Source organism: Trachypithecus francoisi, unplaced genomic scaffold (assembly GCF_009764315.1).
Source record: "Trachypithecus francoisi isolate TF-2019V2 unplaced genomic scaffold, Tfra_2.0 Lachesis_group17, whole genome shotgun sequence".
Lineage (NCBI taxonomy): Eukaryota > Metazoa > Chordata > Mammalia > Primates > Cercopithecidae > Trachypithecus > Trachypithecus francoisi.
In genome coordinates this window covers 97074667-97094021 of record NW_022681462.1, presented here as the reverse complement: position 1 = coordinate 97094021, position 19355 = coordinate 97074667, and positions in this window count along the sequence as shown.

The window sequence follows — 19355 nt, the reverse complement described above, 5'->3', positions numbered from 1 at the left end:
GCCTCAGCCTCCTGAGTAGCTGCGACCACGGGCATGTGCCACCACACCAAGCTAATTTTTGTATTTTTAGTAGAGATGGGCTGTCACCATGTTGCCTAGGCTGGTCTTGAACTCCTGGGCCCAAGCAATCGGCCTACCTTGGTCTCCTAAAGTGCCGAGAGTACGGGCATGAACCATTGTTCCCGGCCTAGTCTCTTTTCTTAGATCAGAAGTGATTGATATTCAAGGAGTTCAAAAACAGAACAGAGCAGAAGTGATTGATATTAACGATACTAAAAAATTAGCGTATGTGAATTTCTAAAAATTTTAAAGGATAAAAAAATTTGTGTCCCACGTAGCTGAATTGTTTTTTAACTTTGCAACTTCCCTTGATTTGGAAAGCTCCCTTGCTGTAAACTCAGCTTTCACTTCCACTCGTCTTGTGCTCCTTAACCCCGTGAGAGTTCTCTGTCAAATATGAGGCTCAAAAAATCAGCTCTTGAGCCTCTCCTTTGTCATCGAAGAACTCATTCTGATTCAAAATAAATTTTAACATATAAATAAATCTAGTTGAACATCTTGCAAAATGCTAATAACGTGAACCACTTCTTGTTTGCTACTTTACGCCGTATTTAGAAATACTCTGAGCCAGTTTTCACCACACTGAAGTTATTGCCACAGAAGACTTTAGTGGGTGGCACTGATACTCTTTATCTTTGTACAATGTACTCCGTTGTACCAGGCTCTATTCCCACACGTGTCCTGCAGTGATCTGTGGTCTACACATTATGTCTCTGCTTTTCTCCCTCTCGGTGTAGTTAATCTCGGCTCTTTAAACTCAAAATACAGAGTTGTCTGCAAGAAGTCTCTGCTTTGTGCCTGGGAGAGGAAGAGGAGCGCAGATCATCCCCCAGGGGCGTCTGTCTATCTGTCTGGCTTTGTCAGGCATTCTGCGCAACTCCCAAGTTCCAGGGTTCTGCATATTTGCACGTATTATCTGCATTATAAGATTTTCAAGTAGTTTTTTAGGTCTTAACATTAATTCTAAGTATGAATGAGTCCCAGGAGAACAATTAAACCTATTTATGCCTAGTGTTCCATTATTGGAACACTAAGTATGTAGGAATTATTTATATCCTACTGCTCAAGGTCATCACCAAGGTCTGATTTTTCACACACGTCTGCAATTCAAAAAATTGTAACCTCCAGCATAAATGGGTTAAAGTAGAGTCTTTTTGCAGCTGACGCTTTTTAAGCCTCTATATTTGAAAGAGGCCTAGGAAGTTGAACTCCGCTGGCTCTGTCACAGCTGTCGCCTGAATACTGGTTTTTGTGCTGGACCCTGCACATTGGTGCAGGACTCACAGCAGGAACCTACAAATCATGGTCCCTGCCCTCCTGGGGCTTTTGGCTTTGAAGAGGACAGCCATTGACTGTGTGGTTCTTACACCCGTGACAGGTGGACTTCGACTCCTGCTTTAGGGAGTTCAAGTCCATAGGCACATCCCCTCTGCCTGATAAAACAGCACTTCTGATGGGGCAAAGAATGAAGCAAGCAGAGGGATCTGGGGAGGCTCCCGCTGGGGAGCTTCTTAGCTGTGCAGACTCGGGGATAGCTGTGTCATGTGATGTCTGTTATATAGATCTCCTTTGCCTATGCAGGCTTGAAACGAAGGGTTTGTTGTTTTCAGCACATCTCACCAGGATTCCCAAAGTGCCCGTCATCCATCCTGTGCACCTTGTTTGACATCTTCCAGTTAGAAAAAGATCTTCTTGCAGCACTATTCCTAATAGCAAAGATATGGAATCAACCTAGATGCCCATCAATGGTAGACTGGATAAAGACAGTGTGGTACAGATACACCATGGGATACTATGCAGCCATAAAAAAGAATGAGATCATGTCTTCTGCAGGAACATGGATAGAGCTGGAGGCCATTATCCTTCGCAAACTAACACAGGAACAGAAAACCAAACACTGCAATGTTCTCACTTATAAGTGGGAGCTAAATGATGAGAACCAATGGACACACAGAGGGGAACAACAGACTCTGGGGTCTACTTGAAGGTGGAGAGTGGGAGGAGGGGGAGGATCAGAAAAAATAACTATTGGGTACTAGTCTTTGTACCTGCGTGAAACAATCTGTGCAGAAACCCCCGTGGCATGAGTTTACCTAGGTAACAAACCTGCACACGTACCCTAAATCTAAAATAAAAGTTAAAAAAAAATGTTCAGTGGATTCTATGTTTTAATGTCACTTTTATTTTGGAAGCTAATTGCTGTTGGTCTCGGAACGCCACGGTAGATGGTCCACAAAACTCTGTCGATTGGTATGGCTTCCATAATGTGTGTCTTTCCTTGGACGCAGTAAATGGGCATCCTGTCCTCGGCACAGAGATCTGCAGAGCTCTTAACTGTCCTTGAGTTCTAAGCCATATTTTGGATAGATGTCTGGTGTGCCGAGCAGAAGTCTTAATGTTGTGATTCAAATGAAAACCAAAAAGACGGGAGGACCTGCAGACAACGCTGGTTTTCAGTCTTTCTCATCAGTCCCCTTCCTGTTTCCTTTTCCAGGTGACCGCAGACAGGCCGCGGGAGGCTTTAGCTTCTTTGCCCCCGGCTTACTGTGTTCGCAGCCTATGCAGCTTATGATTTGGGGGTCTCCATCAGTTACCACCATCTCTCCTCTCTAGATTGGTTCAAAGTGTCTGGCACAGTATGAAACTGCTTTCTGAGAGGATGGTACCCATGAATTCATACTGGGACAGGTCTTTTCTCAGGCTCATTCAGGCTCAGCCCAAGGACTCTTTATTCACAGGAAAGGGATCACAGTTTATTATGTCTGAAGAAATGCACACACGCGAGTACACACACACACACACACACACACACACAGAGTACACATTGTATTTAAATTTGCCAGCGCAAATTTGTACTCCTCATAATGAAATTATTAAACACTTCAGTATAAAATTAATCTTTTTTCTCCCTCCCCTCAGTAGAAGGTGTTCGTTGCAGAAGACAAATTGGACATTATTGATAAGGCTTGGTGAAGAGGAAAGAGCTTGTTCGATGGTCTGAAGGAGGTGGGCTGGGGCTCCTCATGGCCAGGCCCAGGAGACAGGTTGTAACACTAAACAGGTTGCAGTGCAATCACTAATTGACGGCCGTTAGATTGGGTGGCATGACAGAGGGAGGGGAAGTGTCCATGACTCTTGAGGACAGGGCCAAGAGTCATAGGACTGTTTGAGGGTGAAATGAAGTGGCATGTGAACTCCTGGCAAGAGTACCCTCTAAGGGAAATCTGTGTGCCATACTTAGTTGGAAATAGCCACCTCTGCAGGATTGTAAAATAACACTTTGATATTTTTGTGTTTCCCTTGCAGTACCACGTCCTGTCTGAACATCCTCTTCTTCTCAAAAGGTCAGCATGACCTTATTGTCTGGGACATATTTGGCCTTGCTCTGTTTTGTTCTTTCGTTACTTTTCATACTGTGCTTTCCAAAACACATCAGTCATCTTCTCTTCACTAGTTGCATGGATGCTGCAGTCTTTGTGGCCTGTGGCAGACAACCCTGTCCATCTCCCCACTTCCTGGCTAGCAGAACCCTGATTTTGTTAGGGATAGCAGAGTATCTGGCTAAAAACTTGAGTTCCTAGGGTCTTTTGGAGCTGAGGTGACCAAAAAACTAAGTCCTGGCCAATGTTTTGGAAGCAGACATCTATGGGTGGGTCTTCTAGAAACGCTGTTGTTTTTCTGGTAAAGCGGCCATGTTCTTTTCATCCCTCATGTCTCTCCTCTGGTTTGGAATGCGGACTACACTTGCTGCCTTCCAAAAGGCAGAAGGAGCTTTGATCTTGAAGTCATTGCAGACTTGCTGTTCCATGGGAAGAACAGACCTCTACTGGGTTAAGCCATTGTGGTTGGCTGTGTTAGGTACAGCCAAATATGATTATTGATATGTAAGGTGCTTCCCTGAACTCATACTGACTTGAGCCAATCAATTTAAACATGTTTAATGGAGCCTTTAAAATGGCATCCGGGCTGGGCACGGTGGCTCACGCCTATAATCTCAGCACTTCGGGAGGCCAAGGGAGGTGGATCACTTGAGGTCAGGAGTTCAAGACCAGCCTGGCCAACATGGTGAAACCCCATCTCTACTAAAAATATAAAAATTAGCCGGGTGTGTGCCTGTAGTCCCAGCTACTTGGGAGGCTGAGGCAGGAGGATCGCTTGAACCTAGGAAGTGGAGGTTGCTGTGACCTGAAATTGTACCACTGCACTCCAGCCTGGGTGACAGAGGAAGACTCTGTCTCAAAATAAATAAATAAATAAATAAATAAAAGGCATTCAGGTCATATTCTCTTTCCTCTTTCCTTTTGCCTGTTTCCTTTTGGAATGACCTACTCTGTGGATTGACTTGAGCCTCAGTTGGCCAAGACATGGGAGGCTATTCTCACACAGAAACTCTGCCACTCTTGGTGATAGGGAAGCACCAACCCAACTGCAGGGTGGAAGACACCACTCTCTAGGCCAGGACTGCCCTACCAGAGACAGACCAGCCTGGCAGGATGGAGCATGAGGTGGGGGCTCCAGCAGTCAGAACTTCATATGCCTAGTTCTGAACGACACACCTAGATTCTCCTGGCCCCGGCTCCATCCTGCTGCGAACTCACCTCCTGCCTGGACTCTCAGCATCATTGCTTTCCCCATGCCCTGCGGTGCCCTGATGGATCCTTTGTTGTAAAGCTTCGGGCTGCGCGGAGTCAAGTGCCTTCTGAGTTTAACTTTGCCCAGAGAGTAGCTCTGCTGTCATCTGTGGGTGGTGCTTCTAAGGCATATTTCAGCTTGGCATAGAAGCATCAGACATTTGGGAGGGTTGTATTGAAGGCTTTCTTTTCTCAATGCCAACTTAGCTTGTTCTAGGGCAAGAAAAATCCATAGAGGGCTTAAGTTCACACAGGTTAATTATGGATAGAGCCCTAGTTCTATGAATGGTCTTAAACATTGTCCTTCACGCTTCTGCACTCGTCTTTGCCACATTTCTTTCTTTTTTACATGATACGGCACTTCATGAGACTCTGTGGCTCTAAGCTTTCTTCCTTTATATCACTAGTCCTCTTAGAGGAGAATAAGAGAGGAGCAGAACATAGTAGAAAGATTATGAGCTTTGGATTTCAGTAAAGCTGTGTTAAAATCTCAGCTTAACTACTTACTAGCTATGTGATCTTGGTTACTTAATATCTATAAGCCTCAGTTTTCTCATTAGTAAAACAAGAATTTTAGTGAAGATTAAATAACATGTATTCAGTATTAATTGAGGTCTTATTCTCTATAGCTACTCATGCCTTCTTCCCTTGTCTTGTCTTGTTCTCTGGGGGCAAAAACTTTAAATCCTTTTTTTTTTTGGAGACAGAGTCTCACCCTGTCACCCAGGCTGGAGTTCAGTGGTGCCATCTCGGCTTACTGCAACCTCTGCCTCCCAAGTTCAAGTGATTCTCCTGCCTCAGCCTCTCAAGTAGCTGGGATTATAGGTGCTGGCCACCACGAATGGCCAATTTTTGTATTTTTTTAGTGGAGATGAAGTTTCCCTATGTTGGCCAGGCTGGTTTCAACCTCCTGACCTCAAATGATCCACCCACCTCAGCCTCCCAAAGTGCTGGGATTACAGGCATGAGCCAACGCTCCCGGCTTCAATCCTTTTAACTGATTCTTTTGGTAATTATCTTGATATTTCTAAATAACATATTTTTCTACTTCTTGATTTTTGAATTTTAGGTAATATTCTTAAACTTCCTAATATGGAAGATAAGGATGTTACTCTTTTTCACACATGCCTCATCCTCCCCACGCAGACATCCACATCCTGCCCTCCATCCCTCCACTACAGTTATTTATGATTTTGATAGCCCAATTCAATGTATACATCACTATAGTCATGTAAACACTTTGACAGCAGAGCCATGTAGTGTACTGCTATTAGTTTTTTATCCTGAATAGTTTTTTGCTTTCCCTGAAATTAGTCATAGCTTATTTTTTGAATGTACCTGTTGCTATCATGTGCTTAAAAAAATGGGGAAGTGATAAGTGCTACTAGTCATATTATTAGAAAGAAAGGGGGCCGGGCGCGGTGGCTCAAGCCTGTAATCCCAGCACTTTGGGAGGCCGAGACGGGCGGATCACGACGTCAGGAGATCGAGACCATCCTGGCTAACACGGTGAAACCCCGTCTCTACTAAAAAATACAAAAAACTAGCCGGGCGAGGTGGCAGGCGCCTGTAGTCCCAGCTACTTGGGAGGCTGAGGCAGAGAATGGCGTAAGCCCGGGAGGCGGAGCTTGCAGTGAGCTGAGATCCGGCCACTGTACTCCAGCCTGGGCGACAGAGCGAGACTCCGTCTCAAAAAAAAAAAAAAAAAAAAAAAAAAAAAAAAAAAAAAAGAAAGAAAGGGGCATGTCACTTCTTCAAGGGAAAGGACGTTTTCTCACGGCATTAAATTCTCAAAATAACCTTGATTGTGGGACCTCATATAAATGATACAGTAGACTTAATTTGTTAGAAAATGCCAAAGCCAATTCCATATGGCTGTTTTCTGTAATGGTTTCAAAAGATAACCAAGGTAATAACATTTCAGTGCAACTTTGGAAAGATAACTTCACGAGGGACCAAGCTGCTCAGCCTAAAAATGCTTTGCAGGGAAGCCTGGTCACAGAGTGGGACCTGGGCATCTGGTGGATCGGCTGGACAACTTGTCCCCTGGACAGTCTTTCCTGAAGGCCAGCCTCTCCAAATAGCAAGACTGCACTCATTCATTCAGCCAGGAGCTATTCAGTGAGGCAGCCAGGCACTGCCTAGGCTCCAGAGTTTCTATAGTAAAACAGATGTGGTCTTAGCTCTCGTGTAGTTCAGGGTCCTATGGGAAGACAGACACTGAAGCATGAAGAGCTGGTGTGATGGGTGCTCCAAAGGAAAAGTGCAGGAGGCCTGGGAGGGCGCCACACTTGACCCTAATCCCAAAAGCATTCTGACAAAGTTGGCCACATTTGTTGTTTTGCTGATGCAGATCCTCAAACTGCTTTAAGACCTATCAATATCCCTAAGTCCCTTAATTTCCTTTCCCTTTAAATATTTTGAAGGCTTATCTTCTTACTGCACTGACAGTCAAATAACTGCAGAATAAACACACAGGATCTCAGAATCAGCCTTTCTCAGATTGTAAAATCAAATTCCACCAAACCCAAAACATCCTGAGGAAAACAGTACACCAGGGATTATGTCAGACCTTCCTGGTCCCAGCTGTTCACGCCAGGAAAGGGCCCTGAATTCATAGACTTGTGACTGTGTCTGGGGGACAGATCACAAAAATCTCGGGGTCACTGGGGAAACAGAAGGATGATGACTTTTCTATCACTTTACTTCAAATCCACATTTATGTGAAAGCTCATCTGTGGCAGAAAGATCTTTCGAATCTCTCCATACAAGGCAAGAATTTATACAGTGCAGATACCCTACTTGAAAGTCGCAGAATTATTTACTCTGATCAAATGTTCTTCTATTCTTTGTCTTTAAAATGATATAACAGTTTCTTATTATAAGTCAGAGGGTTAGACTAGGTGAGAGTTTTGAGTCCCCTTTGAGTTATAAAATCTATGGTTATAGAATTTTTTTTTTTTTTTTTTGAGATTGATCTTGCTATGTTGCCCAGGCTGGAGTGCAGTAGCTATTCACAATCACAATTATAGTTCTCTGCAGCCTTGAACTCCCAGGCTTAAGCAATCCTCCTGTCTCAGCCTCCCAAGTAGAATATTTTATAAAGTCCTTTACCTAGTTATGCTTTGTCTGTAAGCATTGCCTGGTACCAAGTCTGAATTTCCTGGGCAAACTCCTTAATACCAATACTCTTGTGAAATAATGTATGTTTGTCAAATTTTACCTTTTTTTTTTTTTTTTTTTTGCTACCTATAGCTATTTATTCTAAAAGAATAATGAGACAGTATTTTTTAGAAGTCATTCATTAATTAAGTTGAATAAAGAATGAGCCCTTGGCAATTTTTTCAACTGGCTTTAGCAGTTCTCTATATTACTAAAATGTGACTTTGCTTACTTGAAGTGCAGATTTGCATTGTAGCAGTTACTATCTTCAAAAAATATAAGACTTTATTTTCTCCTGGTTTATATATATTTTTTGCCCACACTGACTTTGAAAGTTCCTATTCACCAGGATTCAGAGAATCTGCCTCATTTGAAAATAATGGGAAGAATAATCTAGAGAATAGTTAAGGTAGTGAAATTGACAAATCTGTATTAAACCTGTAAAGATGGAAGAGTACCCCTCACCCCCATGAGAGAAAAGAACCTGTAAAACAGTGAAAAGACACACTGGAACATACTGTAGGGCAGGGACAAAAACTAATTAAGAGCAAGATATGACGATCCACAGAAGTTTCTTTTGGTTTGGTAAGATAAACTGAGGTGCTGGCTTAGGAACTGGAAAGAAACGAGAAACAGATAGTTAATACCCATATGACGAGATGCTCAACTTCACTAGTAACAAGGGAAGTGCAAATTAAAACCACAATGAGATACCCTTTTACACCCACCAGACTGCCAAAAATTCCCAAGTGTGACAGTGACAAGCATGGATGAGGTTGTGGAACAGCCAGAACACTTACTTACCTGATAATGGGGGTGTCAGTGGGTACCACCCCCTTGCTCTAGGGGAGCGATTGATGTAGCCCACAACGTGAGCCCCCTGGAGTTCCCTGGCAGTTTTGTGACTGTGTGTGTAACAGGAGACAAATGGTAATGTTGATTGATACAAGTTATATGTGTACCCTCCTGACACACAAACGCTAGAAATAACTCAAATAGACATAACGTGTAGATTGGAAAGAGAAAGTGGTATATTTATATCATAAAATACTATACAGCTTTGAATGTGAATGACTCATAGGTACAGGCAACACTGTAGACGAACTTCAGGAATGTCGTATGAGGCAGAAAAGCAAGTCTGAGAAAATTCATACAGCATGAACCCATTCATACACAGTTGAGAAATGTAAAAACTAAACAAAACAAAACTACATGTAAAATGAAACAATGTGTTTCTTAGTTTAAAAGTTAAATGAAAATTAAGTTAAATTGGCTTGTCAGAAATGCTAAATTTCTGGGCTATAGCCTAGATGTATTGAAATAGAATCTGCATTTTAATAAGACCCCTAGGTGATTTTTTTTTTTTTCTGAGACAGAGTCTCACTGTGTTGTCTAGGCTGGATGGAGGGCAGGGGCACCATCTTGGCTCACCACAGTCTCGACCTACTGGGCTCAAACTATCCTCCCACCTCAGCCTCCCTAGTAGCTGGGACCACAGGTACGAGCCATCACACTCGGCTAAGTTTTGTACTTTTTGTAGAGATGGGGTTTCACCATGTTACCCAGGCTGGTCTCCAACTCCTGGCCTCAAGTGATCCACCTGCTTTGGCCTCCCAAAGTGTTGGGATTACAGGTGTGAGCCACTGCCCTCGGCCCTAGGTGATTCTTATGCACACTAAAGTTGATCTTTGCCAAACAGGAAAAAGAAAAAAAAAGTAAAATCTATGTTCAAATTTAGGTTAAAAGTTAAGTTACTGGGAGTCTGAGGCAGGGGAATCGCTGGAACCCGGGAGGCAGAGGTTGCAGTGAGCCAAGATTGCGCCACTGCTCTCCAGCCTGAGGGTAGAGCAAGACTCTGTCTCAAAAAAAAAAAAAAAATTAAGTTACAATTAAATCAATCATGTTGTTAAACTCATGAAGAGCAAGGGAAATAAACATAAAATTCAGGATGTGAGTTATGGGGGGCAGGGATGGAGGACGAGAAGGGGGCCTCCAAGACGATGGTGAGGTGCTTGTTCAGAACCTGCCCGTGGTGCATGGTTTTCATTATACCGTGAGTCTGTGCAACATACATACCAATATTCTTTTGTATCTACTTAAGTTTAATACACACAGTTTTTAAAAAGGGGTTAGAGTGAGGGTTGGGCCAATGTGGGAAGACTGCCTGGGGGAAATAGGATCTGAGGCTGGCCAGGAAAGGTGGGGAAGTTTGGTGTTTATGGAGCGGAAGCCACCCTGGCTCCCTCTGGCCAGAGAAGCCCTTTGTACAAGGCCGCCCATCCCAGTCCATAACTCCATTAGCCCCCCCACAAAACTAGCCTAGCGCCAGGGAGAAAGAGTTCCCTAGGTAGGCGGGCCTGTTCGGAGGGTGTGGGCAGGTGCCCTGACTGCTTCCTAAGTGGCCTCAGGCCCTGTACTGGAGGTCAGCTCAGTCAGTGTCACCCAGGCCTGGGGATATTTGGTTCTATTTAGCTCCTAGGAGGTTCCCAGTTTACTGTGGGAGTGTAGCTGCCTGAAGCATACAAGCAGATGTTGAGCTAGAGCCTAGGCTGGCAAAGAGCTGGTTTAGTTCAGACCACTATTGGTATAGAGGTTAAGTGACTTGCCCGCTGGAGATTGGCAGAGCCAGGTTGGTGCGACTCCAGCATTCGGTTCCTTTCATCTGCTCCACATTGTGCAGCCTACAGAGAGACTCAAGCTTATAGTCTTGGAATTTTATGATTATACTTTATCCCCGAAAAGCTGTTTATAAAACATGCATGTGATCATTTGTAAAAAATTTGGAAAATACAGATGATTAGAAACAAGAAAAATATTTGCCTATAATTCTTGTTTTTATTTTATTTTTAAAATTTTAATTTAATTAATTAACTTTTTTTTTTGAGATACAGTTTTGCTCTGTCGTCCAGGCTGGATTGCAGTGGCACCATCTTGGCTCACTGCAACCTTGGCCTCTCGGGTTCAAGCGATTCTCCTGCCTCAACCTCCCAAGTAGCTGAGATTATAGGCATCTGCCACGATGACCAACTAATTTTGGTATTTTTAGTAGAGACAGGGTTTCACCCTGTTGGTCAGGCTGGTCTTGATCTCCTGACCTGAAGTGATCCACCCGCCTCGGCCTCCCAAAATGCCGGGATTACTGTGTGAACCACCACACCTGTCCTAATTCTTGTTTTAAAATACCCACAGTTAACATTTTAGTGTATTTCCTCTCAGTCTTTATTCTATGCATTTAAGAAAATTATAATTAGATTAGGTGTTAAGGATGTGAATGATACCACTTTCTTTCTTTACGTATACTTTTCTCTGCTTTCTACTATTATTTCATACTTTCTGTCATTTGAATATGCCATGTTAAATACGTTGAAATTATCTTTGCTAAGCAGTCAACATTAGCAAGGATAAAGTGGGAAATGTTCATTTATTCCTGAAGAGTTTAGCAAAGATCATATATTCGGGTCATTAATTCTCTCTTTTTACTGCTCAAAAATCAACCTGCGTATAGGAGCACTTCATCTGTAAACACTCTCATGGTGCTTATTTCTGGTGGGTGCCGGGAAACAGATAGGAGAGACAACGTCCTAGGAGCTCTGGTCTTGGAGCGAGGGAGGTTCATGAAAATTATACCTGTATTCAATTGTGGCCAATAAAATAAAGAAAATCAAGTGTGAATGGTTTCCTTGATCAGGGCTTGCTTCTGAAGGGCAGAGCTGATAACGTCCTCACTTTGAGCAAAAGCCACAAAGTAGTCATCTCTCCTTACGCCTTTAGTTTTTGTTTAAAGGTTCATTACGAACTTTAGCAGTGAAAAAAAAGTGTGGCAACTGGGTCATTCTGACCTAGAAGCAACCAAAATACTTCTGATTGCCGCAACAGACAATGATGAATCATACCTAAACAAGCTTGGTGCCTTTTCAGTTGTGAGTCGTAATCAGACTCATTGTTTTGTAGCCAGTGAAACATTTGCAGCAGCATGTTTGGGTCTGTGGGAGGAGGGAGGCTTGCAGATCTTCCCAGCGATGTGTGTGCTTGTCCACACTAGCGCAGTGGAAAGAGTGTTCATGTTCTCCAGGTTTAAGCCCCATTAGGGATATGGCTTGTTCATTGTCATCGTGATGATACCGGTCAAAGGTATCCTTTGTTGAGCACCTGCCATATGTTAGACGGTGTCAAAGGTGCTTTACGGTCCTGGTGTCATGGAAAGCCTTCCAGCAACCTTATGATAGAGGTATTATTATCTTCATTTTGCCAAGAAAACTGAGGTTCTGGGAAGTTAAGTCATTCACGTAGCCAGTAGATACCAGGCACCCGTAAATGTTTGTTGAGTGAATGGATAAATGGAAGGAATGAATGGCAACTCCAAACTAATGGGAGAGAAACGCAAGAAGAGAGGCTGATCAACATGAGACAAAAAACTTGGTGCCACAAGTTAACGGGTTTTGCAGATCCCAATGATTCATTTCTGCAATTTTTCAGCTTCACATTCAAATAGAGACGGGGATTGGGATGGGATTTCAATGTAGGCAAACGACACAAGACAGATGGAGGAATATATTTATGATCAGCAAAGAGATCACTCATCTTGAAAAAAAAAAAGATAAATGGGAAAACACTGAAGTGCCAGCCACTGTACTAAATACTCTACTACATTATCTCATTTAATCTCACAAAGCCAGCTTTGAAGTCAGCACTGTTATCTCTGTTTATGGCTGAGGAAACTGGAGCTCAGGGAGTGAGGGAGCTGCCCAAGGTCACACAGCTCCGGAGGGTGAGGGGGCGGGGACTGGACCCAGGCACACCCAGCTCCACAGTGTCCCTGAGACTCTGTCAACAGAAGCCGGGAACAACAATTTCATTATTTATGCTTGAATTTAATTTTGTATTTGACGGAGGAAAAAAATGGATGATACACAGATGTCTTTTCTACCAACAAAACCCAACAATTGGTCCTATCCCAGGAAGAGATTCTAGCTTAGTGCAGGGAGAAAACCAAGCAAGTGATGAACGTTTTGGGGCAGCCAGAAATAATGAACTAGGGGTGACTGGTGTGAAATTCAGTTGTGTGGACCATATTTTCTAAACCAGAATCTGTACACCATGCTCTCCCTCCATGTTCTCCCCTAGGAGAACTCCTGAAAATTTGTAGCTTGCAGGCAGAAATGTAAACACATAATCAATTCTATTATAACATGATACATGTGTTCCTAAAAATTATTGCACCATGCAAGATTGGGCAATAAAAACCACAGGATTTGTGACGAATACAGGCTTAGGGGAACAGCTTTCAAAAACTTCATCAATGACACATTTTTTAAAAAGATAAAAACCTAATAAAAAGGGCAGCACCATTTTACACATGCTAAATGGTTAAGAGATACATAAATACTGCAGTAGAGATGGGATTTTACCTCGAAGTCCAAAGGTAAATGAAATGAAGTTTTTTCAGTGGAAGGGTTGAAGCTCCTGAGGGCCTGCCAAATGGAGGAAGGACAGAGACCTGGAGTCCTATGGAAAGTTCTGACACCGTGTGTGGAAGGACATGGCTTTTAACACGTGTGGTGACTGGAGGTAGCTGGTAGGTTCTTGAGGCTGGTGTGTGTGTGCCTTTTGTACATTCTCAAGCAGCTCGGTTCAGTTGGGCACCATTTTTCTGAACTTATTTTTGTTGTTTCTTGCGGAGGAAGTCACCAGGCACACACAAAACTCATAAGGTATCCAAATTGTTCTGTAATGTATCAATCTGTCTGTACAAATTTGCAGTTTCAAAGCAAGCGTTATAGCTGAACTGACTGTATATGGGAGCATCACTGCAACTCTTGCTGACCCTGTGTGCTGAAGTGGGGAGCATGCAGCTTTCATACCCCCAGCCTTTCTGCAAAGCTCTTCAGTTTACCCAGGGGTCCCTCAACATTAAAGCCAGATCAGGAGGCTCACCCGTGAGGGTTCCTCTTGTGTGATTTTTGAGTCGCTCCGCGATTGGGTTGGTTGGGAAATAGAGTGTGGCCTTCAATCTTCCTGAGGATAGTAATTAGCCGGGGCTGTGTGTTTCTTCTTCACATATCCCTGGGTTTTCTCTGATCGCTTTGGTGTCTTCTGTTTCTTCTCCTGGATGTTGTTTTCATGTTTCCTTCCTTAAGTGCCATGTGACCCTTGGATTTTCATGTGTGTTTAAGAATAAGGCGGAGAAGATTGCCTGCGAATGTTGTGTCCACAGGTGGCGCTGGTGCCTGGCAGGTGTTGCTTTTGGGGTGCTCAGGACAGAATCAGCTGGCATTCTGGAGGCCTCTGAATGCCAGACGGTGTGTTAGTGGCTCTAGCTCTTTTTTTTTTTTTTTTTTTTTGAGACGGAGTCTCGCTCTGTCGCCCAGGTTGGAGTGCAGTGGCCGGATCTCAGGTCACTGTAAGCCCCGCCTCCCGGGTTTACACCGTTCTCCTGCCTCAGCCTCCCGAGTAGCTGGGACTACAGGCGCCCGCCACCTCGCCCGGCTAGTTTTTTGTATTTTTTAGTGGAGACGGCGTTTCACCATGTTAGCCAGGATGGTCTCGATCTCCTGACCTCGTGATCCGCCCGTCTCGGCCTCCCAAAGTGCTGGGATTACAGGCTTGAGCCACCGCGCCCTTGTTGGCTGATTCAATTTCTATCAGAAGAGCTTTCGGTACTTTTTGCCTGGGGTGAACACCTGGCTCCTGGGAGATCTGCATCTGGCCCTGGGGTGGGAGGCGGAGGGGCTACCTGCTCTGTAGACAGGATTTCACAGAAGACCGCTGGTCCCAGTGCTGCTGCACACTCCTCCCAGCAGTTGTCTGGCGTATCTGAGTCTATGGATTTCCTCAGGGCCAGTTGGTTCCCCGACCCTTCTCCTGTGTCAGCTCCACGTTCCCTCTCTAGTCTGACTTTTGGAAGTTTATGAAACCTGAACCTCTTGTTAGCTAACGGCCTCCTTTCAATTTTTTTTTTTTTTTGTCACTGTGGCTTAAAATACCTCACCCCACTTATTTATTTATTTATTTATTTTTAATTCAGTATCTTTTAAAGGTCATCTCAGGAAGGGTCAGGTACCATGTTGAATTAGAAGTTAATTCTCATAATCTAAATTTCTGTTTCCATTAAACAGTATTTTTACAAGGAAAGGACTTTTCCTCTATTCTTAGAGTTTCCAGTGCCTAGCACACAGGATGACACTTAAACAATAATAATCAATAATAGAGAAATAAGGTATTTGTTGATTGAAATACGTTGAGTTCTTTGGTTACTTCTAGGTCTGATAGTCTAGGATTCGGTGATTCAATGGGAGAGGCTGAGGAAAGTCTCTAACGAGATGGAAAGGCTTGGGGTCCTTGCGCTTTCACGAGTATAGGAAAAGGTTGCATTCGCCCCACTTACATGATTTGTTTTATCTTCCCCACTTCCTGACTGTGCCCACTAAATCTCTGGTCTGTCTACATTTTGCCTGGATGCGGATGTCGGAAGTGTTCATCTTCTTTCTTCTTGCTGCCCTGAATTCTTTTTTTCTTTTTTCCTTGTAAAATGCAAACACTACGTTGTAAACAGACTCTTATCAGATACCTTCTGTTTCCTAGGCACTGTGATTGGCCAAGGGCATACATCTCCGTGTTCTCTGCTCTCCTGGGGATCCCAGGCAGCAGGGGCGAGAGGGAAGCACACAGATAACCATGGTCCTGGGAGACTACCAAAGCCTGGAGCCTACACAGGAGTGGTGGGGACACAAAGAGAATGCCCAGCTCAGTTTCGGGAGGCCAGGACCACCACACAATAGAAGAGATGCTTGAACTGGGTCTTGAGGGATGAGTAGGAGTTCATGGCATGAATGAGGAGTAAGGACTTTCCAGGCAGGAGGAACACAGCATGTGCAAAGAGTCGGAGGGGTGACAGGATATGGCAGGATGCGGAGGTGCTGCTGGTGCCCCAGGCAGTCAGCAGCCGGGCAGCGCCAGCAGCACCAACCCCGCATGATTTGTCCCAATAAAGCTTTGTGTTCTCTAGTGATCTGGAAACCTCTCAGGGAAACAGTCAGTAAAAGCCAAGCCATGTTTATTTATTAATGGTGGTTATATGGTTTCTAGAGCATTTTGTTGGATAGATGGAGATTTTTCTGCTTTTTGAAAGTAATCACTTCTAACCTTTGTGGCCAAAAAGAGAAAAATGCCACACACACACACACACACACAAAAAGCCTAACTGTGGCTATGATTGTCATGTTTAATGTGGAGAGGATTTGGCCGGGGTGGAAGAGCATTCTGTATAGAATAGAACAAAGAGATTTATGGCAAGAAGATATATTGGCATTAAGCAAAGAATTGCAGATTTAAACTGAGAAGAGAGCCGCACAGCAGATGGAGTTAACACTGGAGGTGAGCTCTGTCCTCTTTAGATGCCTCATTGCCGTTTTCACATCAAAGGCCTATTTTTGACAGTAATAGGAAAGCATAGTTGGTTCAAAGTCATTGCAGTTCAGACCTAATGAAAGCAAACTTTGCTAATTTTCTCCTCATAATAGTAAGTTACATCAAGTTTAAAAGTTAGCAGTTTACAGCACAGTTGAAAGAAGCATGTTTTAAAAAACCTTGAATTCTTTCACTTAGAGGCAAGCACCATAGATATTTTCTTTTCTTTGATTTTTCTTTGAGAAGGAGTTTCACTCTTGTCGCCCAGGCTGGAGTGCAATGGTGGGATTGTGGCTCACTGCAATCTCCTCCTCCTGGGTTCAAGAGATTCTCCTGTCTCAGCCTCCCGAGTAACTGAGATTACAGCACCTGCCACCACGCCTGGCTAAGTTTTGCATTTTTTAGTAGACATGGGGTTTCACCATGTTGGCCAGGCTGGGACTGAACTCCCGACCACAGGTGATTTGCCTGCCTTGGCTTCCCAAAGTCCTGGGATAAAAGTCGTGAGCCACCGCGCCTGGCCGACATTTTCTTTCAGTCCCTTTTACACGTTTAATTTATTTATTCACAGGTTGCAAGCTTAGTATTGGTAAGAATTGTTACTATTATCCTGGTATGTTTAATATTATATATGTGCCAGGTACCATTCTAAGCACCCTATACATAGTAATTAATAAATCCACACAACTCTAAGAAGCAAGTACTTTTCTCCCATTTTTCTGGTTAGGGAAACTGAGGCACATAAAGGTTAAGTAACTTGCTTAAGGTCTAATGTCCAATAAGTGAAGATTCAAACCCAAACGTGGGTCCAGAGCCCATCATCTTAAAAGCTCTACTGCTTAAACTCTTTCTCCCCTTCTCTAAAAAGATAATAAATAATATACACTATTTTAACATATTGTGTGTATTTTAATATATATGATATCATATATAAGAATTTGAAATTATCCATAGGATCTACCTATCTTTCTATACAGTAAATGTATCTTGCTGAATGTTATATCCTAAGTACGTCTGCATCATTGACAAACTCTTCATGCACATAGCTTTTATGCATTTATTGCAGGCTGTGTTAAGCATGCATTTCTTGTTGGGTATTTTGTTAGTTTCCAGTTTCCCACTGTCACACATGGTGCCCCGAGCAGCAGAAGGCATGGGGCACTCTATGTACAGACCATGTACAGTGTGCCTCCCCGACGAGTAAAGCCCTGGCACTGGGGATACTTCAGAGCTGCAGATACTCGCTCAGGCAGAACCTCCAGTGGGTGCTGCCCCTGCCTGGTGATGAAGGTGCAGGGATGGGTGGGGTCTCCACCGCCCTTTTTCGGGAGGCATTGCCCAGCCTGGGAACGAACAAGCCCACCACAGAAGTTCTACCCGTTAGTGCCTGGTGCTTTTGGGGAGTGAGCCCAGGAACAGCTGGGAAATCTCCTCGCTGACTGGGGCCCTAAGAGGAGTAATCTGCCTCTTTAGCCTTTGTTACAAAAGATAAATGATCTTGAACCCCCTGGGTCACATTCAAGTCACTTTTGCAGGAAGTTAGTGATCCTAGCAAGAAGAGAAAAAGCAAAGTTAAAGGTATTTGCATAATTGGAGTGGGCTCTCATGATTTATTTTCTTTCCTTTTTGAATTAGAATTTGATCAGGAGTCCTGGATTCCTAAGAGTGAATTGCCACAGGGATGTTAAAGAGAGCTCTGGACAGGAGCTGGTATTTCCTTCCTTCCTTCCTCCCTCCCTCCCTTCCTTCCTTCCTTCCTTCCTTCCTTCTTCCTTCCTTCCTTCTTCCCTCCCTCCCTTTCTCCTCCCTCTCTCTCTCTCACCTTCCCTTTCCTTCCTTCCTTCTCCTTCCTTCCTTCCTTCCTTCTTCCTTCCTTCTTCCTTCCTTCTCCCTCCCTCCCTTTCTCCCTCCCTCTCTCTCACTTTTCCTTCCTTCCTTCTCCTTCCCTCCTCCTCCCTCCCTTTCTCCCTCCCTCTCTCTCACCTTTCCTTCCTTCCTTCCTTCCTCCCTCCCTCCCTTTCTCCCTCCCTCTCTCTCTCACCTTTCCTTCCTTCCTTCCTCCCTCCCTCCTCCCTCCTTCCCTTTCTCCCTCCCTCTCTCTCACTTTTCCTTCCTCCTTCCTTCCTTCTTCCTTCCTTCCTTCCTTCCTTCTCCTTCCCTCCTCCCTCCCTACCTCCCTCCATCCCTCCTTTTCCCCCTTCCTTTCTTTTTTTTCTTCCTTCCTCCCTTCCTCCCCTCCCTTCCTCTTCCCTCCCCTCCCCTCCCCTCCCCTCCCCTCCCCTTCCCTCCCCTCCCCTCCTCTCCTCTCCTCTTCTCAGAGGGTCTCACTTTGTCATCCATGCTGGAGTGCAGTGGTGTGATCACAGCTCACTGCAGCCTCTGCCTTCTGGGCTGAAATGATCCTCCTACCTCAACCTCCTAAGTAGCCAGTACTTCAGGTGTGCACCACCACACCCAGTTAATTTTTATTTTTTGTAGAGATGTGGTCTCATTATGTTGCCCAGGCTGGTTTCCAACTCCTGGGCTCAAGCAGTCCTCCCACCTCGGCCTACCACAGTGCTGGGATTACAGGTATGAACCATTGTGCCCAGCCAATAGCTACTGTTTTCTTGAAGATTTCTATAGTGGTAGAAATGTTTTAAATGAGAGAAGTGTAAGAATGTGCATCCTGGGACTCTCCAGGGAGTTTTTGTTGTTGGGGTATTCCATGGTATTCACAGCAGAGTTATTTGAAGGGACACGTGCTTGCTTATGTGCCTTAGGTCCGCGCTACCTGTAATCCTTCGGAGGCAAGCCAGGCTGCCAGCTGACTGTCTTCCACGGCAAAGCCTGTGTTCTTCTCCTGACCCTTTGTTCTCTGCACAGCGTACTGTGGCTCCACTCCAAGTACACAAACTTCCATGTAGTTTAAAAAGAATCAGTGTAACTGCTGGTGGTTAGACAGATTGGTATGTACCTGTGTGGAGAGCACTGTGACCCAGCAAAACACTTCAGGGCCAAGAAGACACGAAACGGTGGCATTTGCCATCTGACCCGGCAGGCACTGGGCAGATGAAGCTCCAGTTGGAAGGGCTACTGCTGATTTTTTTTTTTTTT